The following is a 17,341-nucleotide window of genomic DNA, read 5'->3' on the forward strand; positions in this document are numbered from 1 at the left end:
CTATGTCCTCACACTATTGGAAGCTAGTTTAGTTGTTAAAGCTACTCACACTAAATTGACCGCAGGTAAATGCATTATCCTCTTCCTGCTCACAGTAAATTTTATTTTCTTCTCCTCACCCAATGTAAACATTTTCATGGAGGATGTTTCAGGCACTGTGGCAGGAAGGAAAGAAGGAAGGAAGATTCATAACCCTCCAGACCCTTAAGATCCCAGCACAGAGCTGAGATTGCATGACCTGAGCCTCAGTGCTGGATTCATAGTCCCTGATGGGTTGCAGAAACAATTTGTTCAGCAGCTTTCAATATATACATGAGCACAGGTCTTTACTGTAAAGAGCAGAATATGAACATCACCTACCCTCCAAAACACAATACCATGCCTGTAAATCAGAAATAAAACAACTTCCTTTGAACTGCAGTGTGTCACATTGTTTTAGGACAAGAAAATAGCCAATGAGCCAGTAGCTCTGGACTCTTCCTGCCTGCAGGCTTCAATTGTCTTATCTGCTTCCTCCCTGCCTGGGTCACCAGCTTCAGCCTGCACTTGTATTTAAATGTGATGTGACTGGTTTCAGATTCAGCGGCTGCCTCTCATCCCTCATAAGGAGGTTTTGGGTACTAGAAGACTTTCTTTCCACTGAGCAGGATTATCACTTCAGTCTTATTTTAGAAGTTCAAGAAATGAGAGCATGGGGGCCCAGGGAGAAAACACTTCCCCCCACTGGAGACTGGTTCCCTGATAGTCTGACCTAAAGTCCTAGACCAGGGGCTTGTTGAGAACAATTTATTGGTTACTTTTAATTCTTTCTTGACTCTGGGCTCCAGAGAGTCTTTCCTGGAAGGATTCATTTGCTTTGATTTATTTTTCTAAAGCATTTTTTTAAAAGATATTTTCCTGGAAACATTTAGCCTTACTTTCCTGATAAATATAGTTTTGGTTCAGTGAAAGTGAAAAGCGAAGTGAAGTAGCTCAGTTGTGTCCGACTCTTTGCGACCCCATGGACTGTAGCCTACCAGGTTCCTTCCTCCATGGGATTCTCCAGGCAAGAATACTGGAGTGGGCTGCCATTTCCTTCTCCAGAGGATCTTCCTGACCCAGGGATCAAACTGGGGTCTCCCTCATTGCAGGCAGATGCTTTAACCTCTGAGCCACCAGGGGTTCAGTAGTAGCCAGATTTAGGAGACATAAGTTCATTCCCTGGGTCAAGAAGATCTCCTGGAGAAGGAAATGGCAACCCACTCCAGTATTATTGTCTGAGAAATCCTATGGACAGAGGAACCTGGTGGGCTATAGTCCATGGGGTCACAAGGAGTCAGACGCGACTTAGTGACTGAACAACAAGTAGCCAGATTTGCCTGGTATATGTTTTATCTCTCTCCTGAGAATTGAGGGTGAGTGACTTCTCACAATGGTCCCAAGAGAGAAGGCTCATTTTAGACCTGGAGATCTAAGCCTCAGAGCCAAAATGCTGGCAGGTCCCCGAGAGCAGAGTCACTGTCCACCCTTTCAGTGCGATAGTGAACAGGGAAGTTCTCCGAGAAATTCTCGTTGAGGCCGTGTGGAAGAGACTGACTTGAAAAGAAATGGAGAATAAAAGGGAGCTGTTACAAAAAGGATAAATGATTCATTCTAGCATCAGAGACTCTCAGTGGATAAGCCGTAGAGGAATTAGGCAGTCTGGGTCTTCTTAACTGGTAGGATTCCAGAGGTCAAATGAACCCTGGATGTTTGGGACGTGTAGAGCAGAGAGCCAGTGAAGAGTGAACAGAGTCTAAGAGGGTGGGATAAAGGCTCTGACAGGTTGAAATAGAAGGCATTGGATGAGCTGGTCTGGAGGTAGGTTTGGTAGGCAAGATCTATCCCAGACATGGATTTGGGTGCTTTCTGAGACTACTCTCCATTGGTTAGTGATTTTCTGGCATAATTACACTTAGCCTAGTTAAATCCTTCTACACGTTGTGTGTTAGCAGATATTCCAAGAGTTGAGAAATCATATTTTCTTTAGTTTGTGTATGGTAAGTCCCCTACATATGAATGAGTTCCATTCTAAGAGCGTGGTCATAAGTCCAACAAAGTTAGCCTAGGTACCCAACTAACACAGTCATCTGTATAGTACCGTGAAAGTGAAAGTGTTGGTCGCTCAGTCACTCTTTGTGACCCCCATCGACTATAGCCACCAGGCTCCTCTGTCCATGGGATTCCCCAGGCAAGAATACTGGAGTGGGTTGCCATTTCCTACTTCAGAGGATCTTCCTGACCCAAGGATTGAATCCAGATCTCCTGCATCTCCTGCATTGGCAGGCAAATTCTTTACCATTTGAACCACCAGGAAATTCCAAAAATACTGGAGTGAATAGCCATTCTCTTCTCCAGGGATCTTCTCAAACTCAGATCTCCTGCATTGCAGGCAGATTCTTTACAGTCTGAGCCACCAGCCCAGACAGTACTGCACTATAATACATTAAAAATACTGTACAAATAATACATAAAATACAAACATAAAAAATTAACATTTTTAATCTTACAGTACAGAACCTTGAAAAGTACAGGGGTACCAGCTACATAAGCATTACTTTTTTGCTTCCAGACATCCTGGCTTGAAATAAAGATACTGTACTACTCTTCTCCAGGAGCCTCCCAGGCGGCACCAGTGGTAAAGAACCTGCCTGCCAATGAGGAGACGTAAGAGACACGGGTTCTAGACTTGGGTTGCCAGATCCCCTGGAGGAGAGCATGACAACCACCTCCAGGATTCTTGCCTGGAGAATCGCATGGGCAGAGGAGCCTGGCACGCGAAGGTCCACAGGGTCGCAAAGAGTCAGACACGACTGCAGGGACTTGGCACAGCACTGCGGTACTGATCTCTGTACAGGACGGCATTGTAAAGTTCACAGAAACACAGCACTTGGAGAGGAGGCACGGCGGGTGACAATGTACGCCAGACACCTGGACTAACTTATGTGATTGACATGTGAACCCACGCTCGCATCTTTTCAAAGTTTGCAACTTGAGTTCATATGTAGGGGACTTGACTGTTCTCTTCAGGAGTGGTGTGTGTTTGTGTGTGTGCATATGTGTGCTTTTGGATTGGAACTGAGAGAAGATACTGCATTTAAGAAAACTAGAGAACAATTCAGAAGGTTAAAAAAAAAAGTCTCGGGAGAGGGGAGTATTGTTTCCTCAAACCCCATTGAAAGTGGATGAAAAACCAGGAAGGGCAGTTGGTCTGCCTTTTTGAGGGCTCAGCCACTCCTCTACCTGGCTTCCTACTCTTGCGGAAGGGCTGTCATTATCTCCCTTTTGCAGATGGCCAAGTTAAGCCTCACTAAGGGTATACAGCCAGCCTGAAGCCCCATGTTAAGAGGTTTCTCAGAGAGGAGACCCCAGGTCTCTACCCCACAGTTCCAGAATATCCCCCTCTTTAGGGTCTGCCCTCACTGAGAAATTTCCCAGAAATGCACACAATCCAAACACACTGCTTATTGAAGACCATCGTCATTCTGTCAGCTTTTCTATTTTCTCCACATTTCCCCCATCCCCTCACATTATTTTTTTTCTTTTTTAAAGATTTTTATGATGTGGACCATTTAAAAAAATCTTTACTGAATCTGTTACGACATTGCTTCTGATTTATGTTTTGCTTTTTTGCCTGTGAGGTGTGTGGGATCTTGGTTCCCTCATCAGAGACTGAACCTGCGCCCCCTCTGCAGTGATAACTCGGAGTCTTAACCACTGGACCGCCAGGGAAGTCCCTCACGTTTTCAATGACCATTTCAGTCCAGGGAAAGTTGAGTTCCTTTTTAGTTTGGGGTCACATCTCTATGATGGAAGCTTCATGTTTTTCTCAGGAACTTTCTTGCTGATTCTTTTCCCCTTTGGACATCTCTCCATCCACGCCCCCGAGCTGCATTGGCTTGACTATCCTTAAGAAGAACCTTAGGGGGGAACAAGTCTGTGAGAATTTTCCAAGGCAGAATGACATTCTCTTGTTAGAACCTGTCCTTCTCCAAGCGAACAGTGACTGCCTGACTCACGGACTGGTGAGAAGATGAGAAACAGAGGTGAATGGAAGGGGGCAGATCTGCTATTTCTGCCCTTGGAGACACCTCTATCTGGCATTTATTATAACCTGAAAGAGCAGAGTCTACCCTTCTGTGTCTGGAGGTGAGGTAATCTCACAGGTCTGCCATAGCCTCTGATGGCTCACACACTGTTCTTTCCAGGGGGCCTGAGGTACAGAACAAGAGACTGTGTTTGCTGCTGTTAAAGAATACCTTTCTCTTGTTCTTTCCCTTAAAAATATTCGTACAAGAGCAATGTTCTATTCAGCCTGCTATTATGCTAAAAGCTTTTTCTTGGAAGACAATAGCTGTTCTCAGGAAAAAAAAGATTTACACGGGGTCCCCAGGGTGTAATGAGCTACCACACAGCACCTGCCTCGGGTTGGGAGTTGTCACTTGTAAGTGGTTTTAAATTAGAATGGAGTGGAAAAATACACAGTTACAGAATTCCCCTTTTGGCTTCTTTGCAAATCATTTTCCACCCTCTCTGGCCTTTGTCTCTTCCTGAGACACCTGATCAGGTATGAAGAACAGAACTTTCCAATGAGGAGAGTGTGAAGTGACAGTAACGGTCCAAGGAAAACAGAAACCTGAAGTGGAAACCTCTCCCTCTTGGAAATTTCTGTTTCGGTTTTGTCCCCCACCCCTCCTGGAGGCACGTGGGGCTGAGTACTGCTAAGGGATCACTGAATTTTAGAACTTCAGCATCTGTAGACCGTGGAGTCCAGATTCCTCCATTGCTAGTGAGGGATTGGAGGTCAGATGCACGAACTGACCTGTGTTCGTCTCCCACCTGGTTGATGGCAGATGGGGTTTGAAACTTCGGACCTCTCATCTCCTGATTAAATTAAGTGCTTTTCTCTCTCTCCTTTTTTTTTTTTTTTTGTAATGCATTGCTGTTGACAAGTTATTAGGACTAAAAAATGAGCTACAAGAGTATGAAAAACTTCTCTGTATGGAAGTTTTTAATAAAAACAAGTTAGAACTACTGAATTCTAACCTTTTCTTGTCCTACAGTATACATCTTTTCAGGCAACCAGGGCTAGGAACCATGGTAGACATTAGGAAGATAGAGATGAATAGCACGTGATTCTAGTCTTTGAGACACTCTTGATAAGCATTGTGTTTGTGTGTATGTGTGTGACTTATGCAAACAAGTCATTATGATACAGAAGTTATACAAGAACAAAGTTCAGTGGAAGCACTGAAGAGAGAGCCTTTTTCTTCTTGGAATCAAAGGAGGGCTGGTACCTAGGAGGGACAGCTTTGAAAATCCCATGTGTGTGACGATCCTTTATTGACACACCGTTGCTTTTAAAGAAATCTCAGTGGACAATCCCAAAACTATTTAAAGAACTGTTTAAATCTTTCTTGAGAAGACATGAAAAGGGGAATATATAAAATGCATGCAAACCATCGTAAATTCATCTTTTTTCATCTTTCTTACTGTTACCAATCTACACAGACAAATAGAGGTTCACAATAATCCCACCGTTTTTCAACACAAACCTTTTAAACTATGACATTTAGATCAGTTAAGTATCTCCTTTCTACTTCCCATTTTGGCCCAGTCACTCTAAGAAAAGGAAGATGAAGAATTCTTTCTCCTTCCAAGGCTGGTTGGAGGCAGTGGGAAAAACTACAAAATCTTACAGTTGAATAGTTTTGCTTATTATACCCAATCATGTAGTTTACTCTTACAGAGTTTTTACATAATATATCATTTTGTCCTTATAGTTCCTTTGTTCTATAATGATAAAACTGAGATTCAGTATCAATGCCATTGGATCTGTGTCTTGAACTCAGACTATGGCATGCAGTGACGTGGAGGTGTGTCTTCCCAAGCAGGAAAATAGCTTTTGTAGAGACACGGAGGCCTAGAAATAATCGCTGTGAACATCTCAGGGTGCCAGAACTACAGGATGGTGGATTGAGTATGGGATCAGAAAATAAGGTGGGAAAGATAAATTGGGCTGAGTTAAAAAATATACCTTATTTTTCATATTAGTTTCTCCTGAAGGCAATGATGAAGTAATAGGATGCTGTTAAAAGCAGAGAAATGACAAGATCAAATCTGTTTTGGAGGAAGATCTTGTGGCAGGAATGTAGGGGATGGAGGAGGAAATGGCAACGTACTCCAGTATTCTTGCCTGGAAAATTCCATGGACAGAGGACCCTGGAGGGCTGCAGTCCCTGGGCCGCAAAGAGTCAGACCCAGCTGAGCACACACAATGCAGGGGAAGTCTGGAGTGCGAACATGGTGACATGACACCCAGCACCTAGAAGCTCATAAGCATTTAGACCCAGATTCAGACTCACTGGGGTCCTGGTCTCGACTCTGCCATTTGCTAGCTTCACGAGCTTGGAAAATATGTTTCGACACTTCATGCTGAGGTTTCTCCACTTATAAATTGCGGGTGACAGCAGTACCTTCTTCACGGGGCAATCTGAAGCTTGTGAAAGGACTTAGAGCACGGGACGCAGTATTTAAGAAAAATATCAACTGTTAGTCTTCTACCTGGTTGATGAGATTCCCAGGGAAGATGCTGCTGCTGCTGCTAAGGCACTTCAGTCGTGTCCGACTCTGTGCGACCCCATAGACAGCAGCCCACCAGGCTCCCCGGTCCCTGGGATTCTCCAGGCAAGAACACTGGAGTGGGTTGCCATTTCCTTCTCCAATGCGTGAAAGCGAAAAGTGAAAGTGAAGTCGCTCAGTCGTGCCCGACTCTTAGCGACCCCATGGACTGCAGCCTACCAAGCTCCTCCGTCCATGGGATTTTCCAGGCAAGAGTACTGGAGTGGGGTGCCATTCCCTCCCAGGGAAGATAAGTCTATGGAAATGGGAGGGGAGGGTCTGAATTTAGGAGATATGTCTAAGTTAGGAGTGAGAGGTCTTGGTGATTAACAGAGAATAGGGATAAAGAAGGAGTTGAACTATTTCTCTTTTGGGTGATGGGTGCACAGTTTAATACCAATAGAAGAATACTTGGGAGAGTGAGACTGTTATGAATGGATATTGAGTTCAGTTTTGGAAATATTCATTTCCAGAGGCCTGCAAATTATATAACTCAGGTTGAACATGATCATAAAGCCAATATACTATAAGATATAATCTATTTAAGAGGGAAATAAAACAAAGTTGCGTTACCTGATTAATTTTCTAAATTAGCAAGGATACTATAAGTTGACTCTGTGTGGTTACTGAAGCAGAAGCATGTAATATATTTCATCAGAAAGTGAAAGTGAAGGTGAAAGTGAAGCTGCACAGTCGTGTCCGACTCTTTGCAACCCCATGGACACCAGGCTCTTCCATCCGTGCGGTTTTCTAGGCAAGAGGACTGGAGTCGGTTGCCATTTCCTTCTCTAGGGATTCTTCCTGACCCGGGGATTGAACCCAGGTCTCTTGCATTGTAGACAGATGCTTTACCATCTGAGCCACCAGGGAAGTCTATATTTCATCAGAATCCATGCCAAAACTGTTATATCCTGTAAATATGTTCATAGGATTTAACAATTTATATCTTTTAAAGGTAATTAACTGTTTACAGAATGTTTATATATGATTAACTGTTCCTCACAATAGCTCTGTGAGGTAAAGAAAAAAAAAATTACATTTGTGGTTTCCATTTTTAGCTGTTAAAATTGAGGCCCTAAAAAGTCATGTGGTTAGTAAGAGCTGGAGCTCAGATTTACCCCCAAATGCTCTAGCTCCATAACCCTAATTCCATATTCTAGGACCTTTCAGCTCTTCAGTCATGAGAGAAAATCCTTTATCGTTGAGGTGCAATTCTCTGCATGTAAAAATACTTGTTTATATAGCAGGTAATACATTCTAGGCTTCTCCAATGTGCCTAGTACCTGTGTAGTCTGATTAGCATTAATAACCCTTGTAATTAAAAAAAAAAATCTATACTACAAGTCCTTTAATTAATAATTTATTTATTTTGTCTTTTTCTGTAAACTTTTTTAAAAACTTATTCTTAATTGAAGGATCATTGCTTTACAATATTGTTGGCTGTGAACATCTCAGGGGTTGGCTTCTGCCACATGCCAGTAGGCATCAGCCATAGATATACCTATGTCCCCTCCCTCCTGAACCTCCCTCCCATCTCCCACCCCATCTCAACCCCTAGGTTGTCCCAGAGACCTGGTTTGACTTCCCCGAGTCATACAGCAAATTCCCATTGGCTGTCTATTTGACATATGGTAGTGTATATGTTTCCACGCTACTCTCTCCATTCAAAAATAAGGAACGCTTCACGAATTTGCGTGTCATCCTTGCGCAGGGGCCATGCTAATCTCTGTACTGTTTCAATTTTAGTGTATGTGCTGCTGAAGTGAGCACAACAATTTATTTTTATTTTTTGCCATTGATACCATGAAATTCCACGTTAGAACAGAATAGCCCTTGTAATTTTAGTAAAATCGAAATCTTTCTGCCTCCGCAAAACCCTTGTCACCTGTATCTTACCCCTTAAACACTCCATACCCTTCAACCACACTCACCTTCTTTCTATTCCTTGAACACAGCAACCAAATTATCTTCCCCAGGCCTCTGGATTTGCTGTTCCCTCTGAGTGGAAAACTTTACCTCTGTAGCTTGGCAAGATTGATTTCCTCTGTGTCTTATATTATCGTTGCTCAGGTTGAGGAAACCTTCCTGGGTCACCATATGTAATGTTCTTTTGCTCAGAACCTCATTATTACATGACCTTGTTCTATCTTCCTCACAGCCCCTATGACTGAACTCCATACAGACACATCTCTAGGGTCTAAGAGTTCCTGCAGAAAGCCAGTGCACACTCAATATTTATTGAACAAATACATGAAATTTTTGCATCTATTTTTCCTTCCACCCACAATGCAGGGACACCTCTTGAAAAGTTAACTTTTTCCTTAGGTATTTCATGGGTTACTCTCAGGTAGCCTCAACTGTACTCATAAAGTAGCTGTTGGATATAGTCACCCTTATGGGCCACTCCATTTTTCCCTGATGCTTGGGCTTGTTTTGTTAGTTGTCAGCTGTCCTCGAAGCTACTGAAAGGATTCTTGCTACTGCCATTGCTGGGTTTTCAGAGAGTTGCTTAATTCTGTGTAAAGTTGGGAGGAATTAGCACTCTCTAAAACTCCTCAAAACAATGCTGCTTGGCACCAAAGTGCCTTAAGTTTCCTCTGAAAGAAGCTCCTTCTTCATACACTGGACAGGGACAAATTGGCAACCCATGTCTGCATTATTCAGATGTTTTTCTTTCTCAAGAGTCCCTCACCTGAGACCTGAAAACTCATACTCCTTGCTTGTCTTCCAGCCTCAAATCCTAAGGCTTCCCTGCCTGCCAGCACATGTTCTCAAGGGTGGGTCATGACCAACCTTCCAGTTCCCCAAATAATCAAACTCAGTTTACGCGGCTGCAGTAACCAGACACTCTGATTCATATATTTCATGGATGTCTCATAACATGATTGGCTTCCCAGGTGGTACTGGTGGGTAAAGAATCCACTGCCAATGCAGGAGATGCGAGAAACCTGGGTTAGATCCCCAGGTCAGGAAGATCCCTGGAGTAGGAAATGGCAACCCACTTCAGTATTCTTGCCTGGAAAATCCTATGGACAGAAAAGCCTGATGGGTTACAGTCCATGCAAGGAGTTGGATGACTGAGCACACATGTGCAACATGACCATGTATTTGTTATTAAAATCCCTTATTTTAATAGAAAAGGACAATGTAGTTGATTATTTATGGATATTTATATATATATATAGAAAAAGTATAAAACCATTCTGAAAAAAAAATAATACCAGATTCAAAAATAGTGATTCCATCTGAAGATGGTGGAGCATAAAGAGGAAAAAAATGAATATTTATTGGGGAGTTTGAATTTCTTAAAGGAAAAGAATTTTAAGGAAGATATGACAGAAAGTGTGAGCTTTTAAATCTGGATGGGCAGGCACATGAGTGTCTGTCCTATTGATTTTTGGATTTCCTACTATATTTGTATTTCATATTTAAAATTTAAATTAAAATGTTAAATGTTAACATGTCATCCTTAATCAAAAATTGATAAACTAGTATAAAATATTAAATTAACCACATATTTTTCATCTTATTATTCCCTAAGCAATTGCTTTTAACAGGTTCATGTTTTTCTTCAGTGCACACACACGCACACACATATACTCACACATAAACACATGAACTCATGCATACTGATTCCTGAAATTCAGACTTAATGAACTTAAATTAGCCTTTCTGACAATTCTGTCCTGTGAAAGTCCAAATCTCTTTCCCATGAATTCCAAGGTTGACAACCTCACTAGATTCTGTATTACCAATTATACTCCCACAAAAATGTAGGAGAATATTTTCCTCCAGGGCCCAACCAACAATGGATTTACCAGTCTTCTACATTTTCCTGTTAGTTACAAAAATTAATCCCCTTCTCTCAAAATACCATTTCAGTGTTATTTCCATTTGAATCTCTTTGTGCATTACTCAAGTGATACATATTTTTAAATGTTATTTATGTATCTTTCTTTTAAGTTACTCAATTTTAAGAGTCATCTGTCTATTGTTTTATTAGATGCTTTGTTTTTTCCTAAATGATGTAATAGGAGCTCTTTGTATATTAGAAATATTCTTCTTTGTTAAACATTGATTTATTTAGCAAATATTTAGTAAGTATTGATCATTGTTTTAAGATAGGGCAACAAATGGTTGATGTTTTCTAGTGCCTAGGGTCTGTCACTTCTTTTTAAATTTGTTAACATCTTTGCTTAGTTTTCATAGAGTCCAGTATAATAATTTTTTCCTTTATTCTTATGAAAGTAATGTGTTAGGGAAAAAATATGATTTTTAAAGATGATGGAAGTAAGGCCCAGTGAGTTAAAAGCGAGTGGTGCATGGTTGCGTAGCTATTAAGTATGAAGCCAGAAATTGGAAACTGAGTCTTTTATAATAACAAAATTGCTTTATTTTAAATGCAACACTTATACAAGAATTCGTATAACATAAGGTCTAGGATGGAGAAGGCAATGGCACCCCACTCCAGTACTCTTGCCTGGAAAATCCCATGGACAGAGGAGCCTGGTGGGCCGCAGTCCATGGGGTCACTAAGAGTCAGACAGGACTGAGTGACTTCACTTTCACTTTTCACTTTCATGCATTGGAGAAGGAAATGGCAACCCACTCCAGTGTTCTTGCCTGGAGAATCCCAGGGACGGGGGAGCCTGGTGGGCTGCTGTCTATGGAGTCGCACAGGGTTGGACACGACTGAAGTGACTTAGCAGCAGCAGCAGCAGCAGCAAAGGTCTAGGTTAAGAACAATAAAATGGACACCCAGGGATATACTTCCCATTTTAAGAAATGGAGCATTACTCCATATTTTAACCCCTGTAATCCTTGTTCCTATGTGTGTGCTCAGCCATGTCTGACTCTTTGCGACCCACGGACTACAGCCCACCAGTCTCCTCTGTCTATGTGATTTTCTAGGCCGGAAACACTGGAGTGAGGTGCCATTCCCTTCTCCAGGGGATCTTCTTGACCCAGGGACTGAATTTGCTTCTCCTTCATTGGCAGGTGAATTCTTTACTACTGTGACTCCTAGGAAGCCCCTTGTTCCTATGACCCCACAGTTTCTTCATTTGAGTAGCTATCATCCTGGATTTGTGTGTTAAGTAGTCTCTTGCTCTTCTTTATACATGAAAATCACATTTATATATCTCTAAACAGCGTACTGTCAAGCCTGCTATTTGGGGCTTTAGGTAAATGGAAACATACTGTGTATGTAAATCTTGTGTTATAATGGGCTTATTTTGTTAATAACATTTGAGACTGAACCATATAACATGTTGGAATTGCATCTGAGCCATTCATTTTCACTACTGTATAATACTCCCAGGTATCACTTTAGGTCTATTCATCCATTTTACTGTTGATGGCTAATTGAAATATTTACAATTTTGTTTTGTTTGCTATTACATACAGAAGGAATGGGAAGTTGCTCAGTCGTGTCTGACTCTTTGCGACCCCATAGACTGTAGCCTACCAGGCTCCTCCATCCATGGGATTTTCCAGGCAAGAGTACTGGAGTGGGGTGCCATTTCCTTCTCCAGAGGATCTGCCCGACCCAGGGATTGAACCCGGGTCTCCCGCATTGTAGGCAGACACTTTACCGTCTGAGCCACCAGGGAAGCCCTTTACATACAGAATATGTATACAAATAAAGAGCCTGTTGATGAGGGTGAAAGAGGAGAGTGAAAAATCTGGTTAAAACTAACTATTAAATAAACCAAGATCATGGCATCCAATCTTACCTCTTCCTGACAAATAGAAGGGGAAATAGTGAAAGCAGTGACAGATTTCATTTTCTTGGGCCCCAAAATCACCGTGGACAGTGACAGCAGCCATGGAATTAAAAGACGCTTGCTCCTTGGAAGGTTAGCTATGACAAATTGCCTGTAAATTGCTTCAGGCCTGTCCAACTCTTTGTGCCCCTATGGATTTAGCCCACCAGGTTCCTCTGTCCGTGGGATTCTCCAGGCAAGAATACTGGAATAGGTTGCCATGCCCTCCTCCATGGGATCTTCCTGACCTGGGGATCAAACCCATGTCTCCTGTGGCTCCTGCATTGCAGACAGATTTTTACTGCTGAGCGACTGCGAAATCCATGATAAATCTAGGCAGCATATGAAATTTAAAAAGCAGAGACATCACTTTGCTGACAAATGTCTGAAGTGTCAAAGCTATGGTTTTTCCAGTAGTCACATACAGATGTGAGAGTTGGATCGTAAAGAAGGCTGAGAGCCAAAGAATTGATGCTTTCAAATTATGGTGGTGCAGAAGACTCTTGAGAGTCCCTTGGACAGCAAGGAGATCAAACCAGTCAATCCTAAAGGAAATCAACTCTGGATATTCACTGGAAGGACTGATGCTGAAGCTGAAGTTCCAATACTTTGGCCACCTGATGTGAAGAGCCAGTTCATTGGAAAAGACCCTGATGCTGGGAAAGGTTGAGGGCAAGAGGAGAAGGGGATGACAGAGAATGAGATGGTTGGATGGCATCACCAATTCAATGGATATGAATTTGAGCAAACTCTGGGAGATATTGAAGGACAAGGAAGCCTGGCATGCTGCAGTTCATGGGATTGCACAGAGTTGGACACAACTTAGTGACTGAACAACAATAGCAACAATTTAGTGTTTTGTTTCTGGTTGCCCTCAAGATTTTCTCACTAACTTTGGTTTTCAGCAGTTTGACTATCATCTATATAGGTGAGATATATGTAGATATGCTTGTAACATTTATTCTGCTTAGAATTCTTTGAGCTTCTTGCATTAAGGATTGATTCCTTAATTTCTCTTTCTAATTTTTCATTGTTAGTATATAGAAATGCAAGTGATTCCTGTGTATTGATTTTGTATCCTACAACTTTGCTAAATTCACTGATTAGCTCTAGTAATTTTCTGATACTGTCTTTATGGTTTTCTATGTACGGTATCATGTCATCTGCAAACAGTGAGAGCTTTACTTCTTTTCCTATCTGGATTCCTTTTATTTCTTTTTCTTCTCTGATAGCTATGACTCCCAGAACTATGTTGAATAATAGTGGTGAAAGTGGACACCCTTGTCTTATTCCTGATCTTTCAGTTTTTCACCATTGAGAATAATGTTTGCTGTAGGCTTATCATATATGGCCTTTACTATGTTGAGGTAGGTTCCTTCTATGTCTATTTTTTGGAGTTTTAATCATAAATAGGTACTGAATTTTGTCAAAGGCTTTTTCTGCATCTATTGAGATGATCATATGGTTTTTATCTTTCAGTTTGTTAATATGGTGTATCACATTGATTGATTTGCATATATTGAAGAATCCTTGCATCCCTGGAATAAACCCAACTTGATCATGGTGTATAAGCTTTTTGATGTGTTGCTGAATTCTGTTTGCTAAAATTTTGTTGTTCATCAGTGATATTGGCCTGTAGTTTTCTTTTTGTGTGTTGTCTTTGTATGGTTTTGGTATCAAGGTGATGGTGGCCTTGTAGAATGAATTTGGAATTGTTCCTTCCTCTGCAATTTTTTGAAAGAGTTTTAGAAGGATAGGCATTAGCTCTTCTCTAAATGCTTGATAGAATTCTCCTGTGTAGCCATCTGGTCCTGGGCTTTTGATTTTTGGGAGATTTTTGATCACAGTTTCAATTTCAGTGCTTGTAATTGGGTTGTTCATAATTTCTATTTCTTCCTGGTTCAGTCTTGGAAGATTGAGCTTTTCTAAGAATCTGTCTATTTCTTCCAGGTTATATATTTTATTGCCAAATAATTGTTCATAATACTCTCTTATAATCCTTTATATTTCTGCATTGTCTGTTGTAACCTCTCCTTTTTCATTTCTAATTTTGTTGATTTGATTCTTCTTTTTTTCTTGATGAGTCTGGCTAAGCGTTTGCCAATTTTATTTATCTTCTCAAAGAACCAGCTTTTAGTTTTATTAATCTTTACTTTGATTAGTAAATGAATCTTTGATTTCTTTTTCATTTATTTCTGCTCAGATGTTTATGATTTTTTTCCTTCTACTAATTTTGTTTTTTTTTGTTGTTGTTGTTCTTCTTTTTCCAGTACACCACTGCTTTAGGTGTAAAGTTAGGTTGTCTATTTGATGTTTTTCTTGTTTCTTAAGATAGGATTGTATTGCAATAATCTTCCCTCTTAGAACTGCTTTTGTTGCATCCCATAGGTTTTGAGTTGTTGTGTTCTCATTCTCATTTGTTTCTAGAAATTTTTTGATTTCCCTTTTGATTTCTTCAGTAACCTGCTGGTTATTTAGAAACGTGTTGTTTAATCTCCATATGTTTGTGTTTCTTACAGCTTTTTTCTTCTAATTGGTATCTAGTCCCAGAGCGTTACAGTTGGAGAAGATGCTTGGTATGATTTCACTTTTCTTGAATTGACTGAGGTTTGATTTGTGACCCAAGATGTGGTCTATTCTGGAGAATGTCCCATGTGTGCTTGAAAAGAAGGTGTATTCTTCTGCATTTAGGTGGGATATACTGAAGGTATCAATGAGATTCATCACATCTAATGTGTCATTTAAGCTTTGTGTTTCCTTATTAATTTTCTGTTTTGATGATCTGTCCATTGGTGTGAATGACATGTTAAAGTCTCCTACTATTACTGTGTTACTGTCAATTTCTCCTTTTATGTCTGTTAGTGTTTGTCTTATGTATTGAGGTGCTCCTATGTTGGGTGCATGGATATTTACAATTGTTATGTCTTCCTCTTGGATTGATCCCTTGATCATTATGTAGTGTCCTTCCTTATCTCTTGTAATCTTCTTTATTTTAAGGTCAATTTTGTCTGATATGAGGATTGCTGCTCTAGCTTTCTTTTGCTTCCTATTTGCATGGAATATATTTTTCCAATTTCTCACTTTCAGTTTATACGTGTCTTGAGGTCTGAAGTGGGTTTCTTGTAGACAGTATATATATGAGTCTTGTTGAGCATTTAATCCATTTACATGTAAAGTAATTATTGATATATATGTTCCTATTGCCATTTTCTAATTGTTTGGGGTTGATTTTGTAGATCTTTTTCCTTCTGTTGTATTTCTTGACTATAGAAGTCTGTTTAACATTTGTTGTAAAGCTGGTTTGGTGGTACTGAATTCTCTTAACTTTTGCTTGTCTGAAAAGTTTTTTATTTCTCCATCAATTTTGAATGAGGTACTTGCTGGGTACAGTAATCTTGGTTGTAGATTTTTCCCTTTCAGTACTTTAAATATATTCTGCCATTCCCTTCCAGCCTGCAGAGTTTCTGCTGAAAGATCAGCTGTTAAATGAATGGGGTTTCCCTTGTATGTTACTTGTTGCTTCTCCCTTGCTACTTTTAATATTCTTTCTTTGTTTAGTCTTTACAGTTTGATTAGTATGTGTGTTGGCATGTTTCTGCTTGGGTTTATCCTATATGGGACTCTTTGTGCCTCTTGGACTTTATTGACTATTTCCTTTTTCATGTTGGGGAAATTTTCAACTATAATCTCTTCAAAAATTTTCTCACACCCTTTCTTTTTCTCTTCTTCTTCTGGGACCCCTATAATTCAAATGTTGGTATATCTAATATGGTCCCAAAGGTCTCTGAGGCTGTCCTCAGCTCTTTTCATTCTTTTTACTTTATTTTGCTCTTCAGAAGTAATTTCCACCATTTTGTCTTCCAGCTCACTGATTCGTTCTTCTGCTTCAGATATTCTGCTCTTGATTCCCTCTAGAGTATTTTTAATTTCAGTAATTGTGTTGTTTGTCTCTGTATGCTTATTCTTTACTTCTTCTAGGTCTTTGTTAAGTGACTCTTTCATTTTCTCCATTTTGTTTTCAAGGTTTTTGGTTGTCTTTACTATCATTATTCTGAATTCTTTTCCAGGTAATTTTCCCATTTCCTCTTCATTTATTTGGACTTTCTAGTTTCTTTCTTTATTTGTGCAGTATTCTCTGCCTTTTCATTTTTTTTTTAAAGTTATTATGTTTGAAGTCTCTTTTTTCCCCAGGCTTCAAGGAAAGTTGAAATCTTTCCTTGAAGAAGGTTGAATTCTTTCTTCCTTTTTGTTTCAGCCCTCCTAAGGTTGGTCCAGTGGTTTGTGTGAGCTTTGCATAGGGTGAGATTTGTGCTGAGTTTTGTTTGTTTCTTTGTTTCCTTTGTTTTTGCTTACTCAGCACAAGGCTGAGTGAGGTGGTGATCCTGTCTGCTGATGATTGGGCTGGTATTTTTGTTTTGTTTGTTGTTTAGGTGAGATGTCCTGCACAGGGTGCTACTGGTGGTTGGGTGATGCTGGGTCTTGTATTCAAGTGGGTTCCTTTGTGTGAGTTCTCACTGTTTGATACTCCTTAGGGTTGGTTCTCTGGTAATCTAGGGTCTCGGGGTCAGTACTCCCATTCTAAAGGCTCAGGGTTTGATCTCTGGTCAGGAACAAATATTTCACAAGTGGTTTGTTATGGCATTAAGGGAGAGTAAAACAAACATCCAAAAACTGAGAAACCAAAGCTGAACCCCAGAAAAATGGCAGTTACAAATCAGACAAATAATAATTAAAATAATGGAATATACACATATACATATACACCCATGAGCAAAGTGAAAACAGTCCAACAAAAATAAAGTACAGTAGATTGATCCGGCAAACAAAGGAGATCAAAAATTATATTTACCGGTTAAGAACAAAACTAACAAGCACAAACTGGAAAACAAAAGTAAAGGAAGGTATCAACTGGGGAATAAAGCAATGAAAACAAAACT

The 17,341-nt window shown here is 40.3% G+C and overlaps 1 protein-coding gene and 1 non-coding gene across 4 annotated transcripts in view; one reads left to right on the top strand and one right to left on the bottom strand.

Moving 5' to 3' along the window:
* AGBL1 (AGBL carboxypeptidase 1) overlaps positions 1 to 17,341 on the top strand; it is a 926,786-nt gene that overhangs the window by 220,445 nt on the left and 689,000 nt on the right. The gene's annotated exons all lie outside the window — the stretch shown is intronic.
* Positions 8,306 to 8,409, bottom strand: LOC138984545 (U6 spliceosomal RNA). Its single transcript, XR_011461830.1, has one exon. It is a non-coding gene; the product is annotated as a U6 spliceosomal RNA (small nuclear RNA).

Source organism: Bos mutus, chromosome 21 (assembly GCF_027580195.1).
Source record: "Bos mutus isolate GX-2022 chromosome 21, NWIPB_WYAK_1.1, whole genome shotgun sequence".
NCBI lineage: Eukaryota > Metazoa > Chordata > Mammalia > Artiodactyla > Bovidae > Bos > Bos mutus.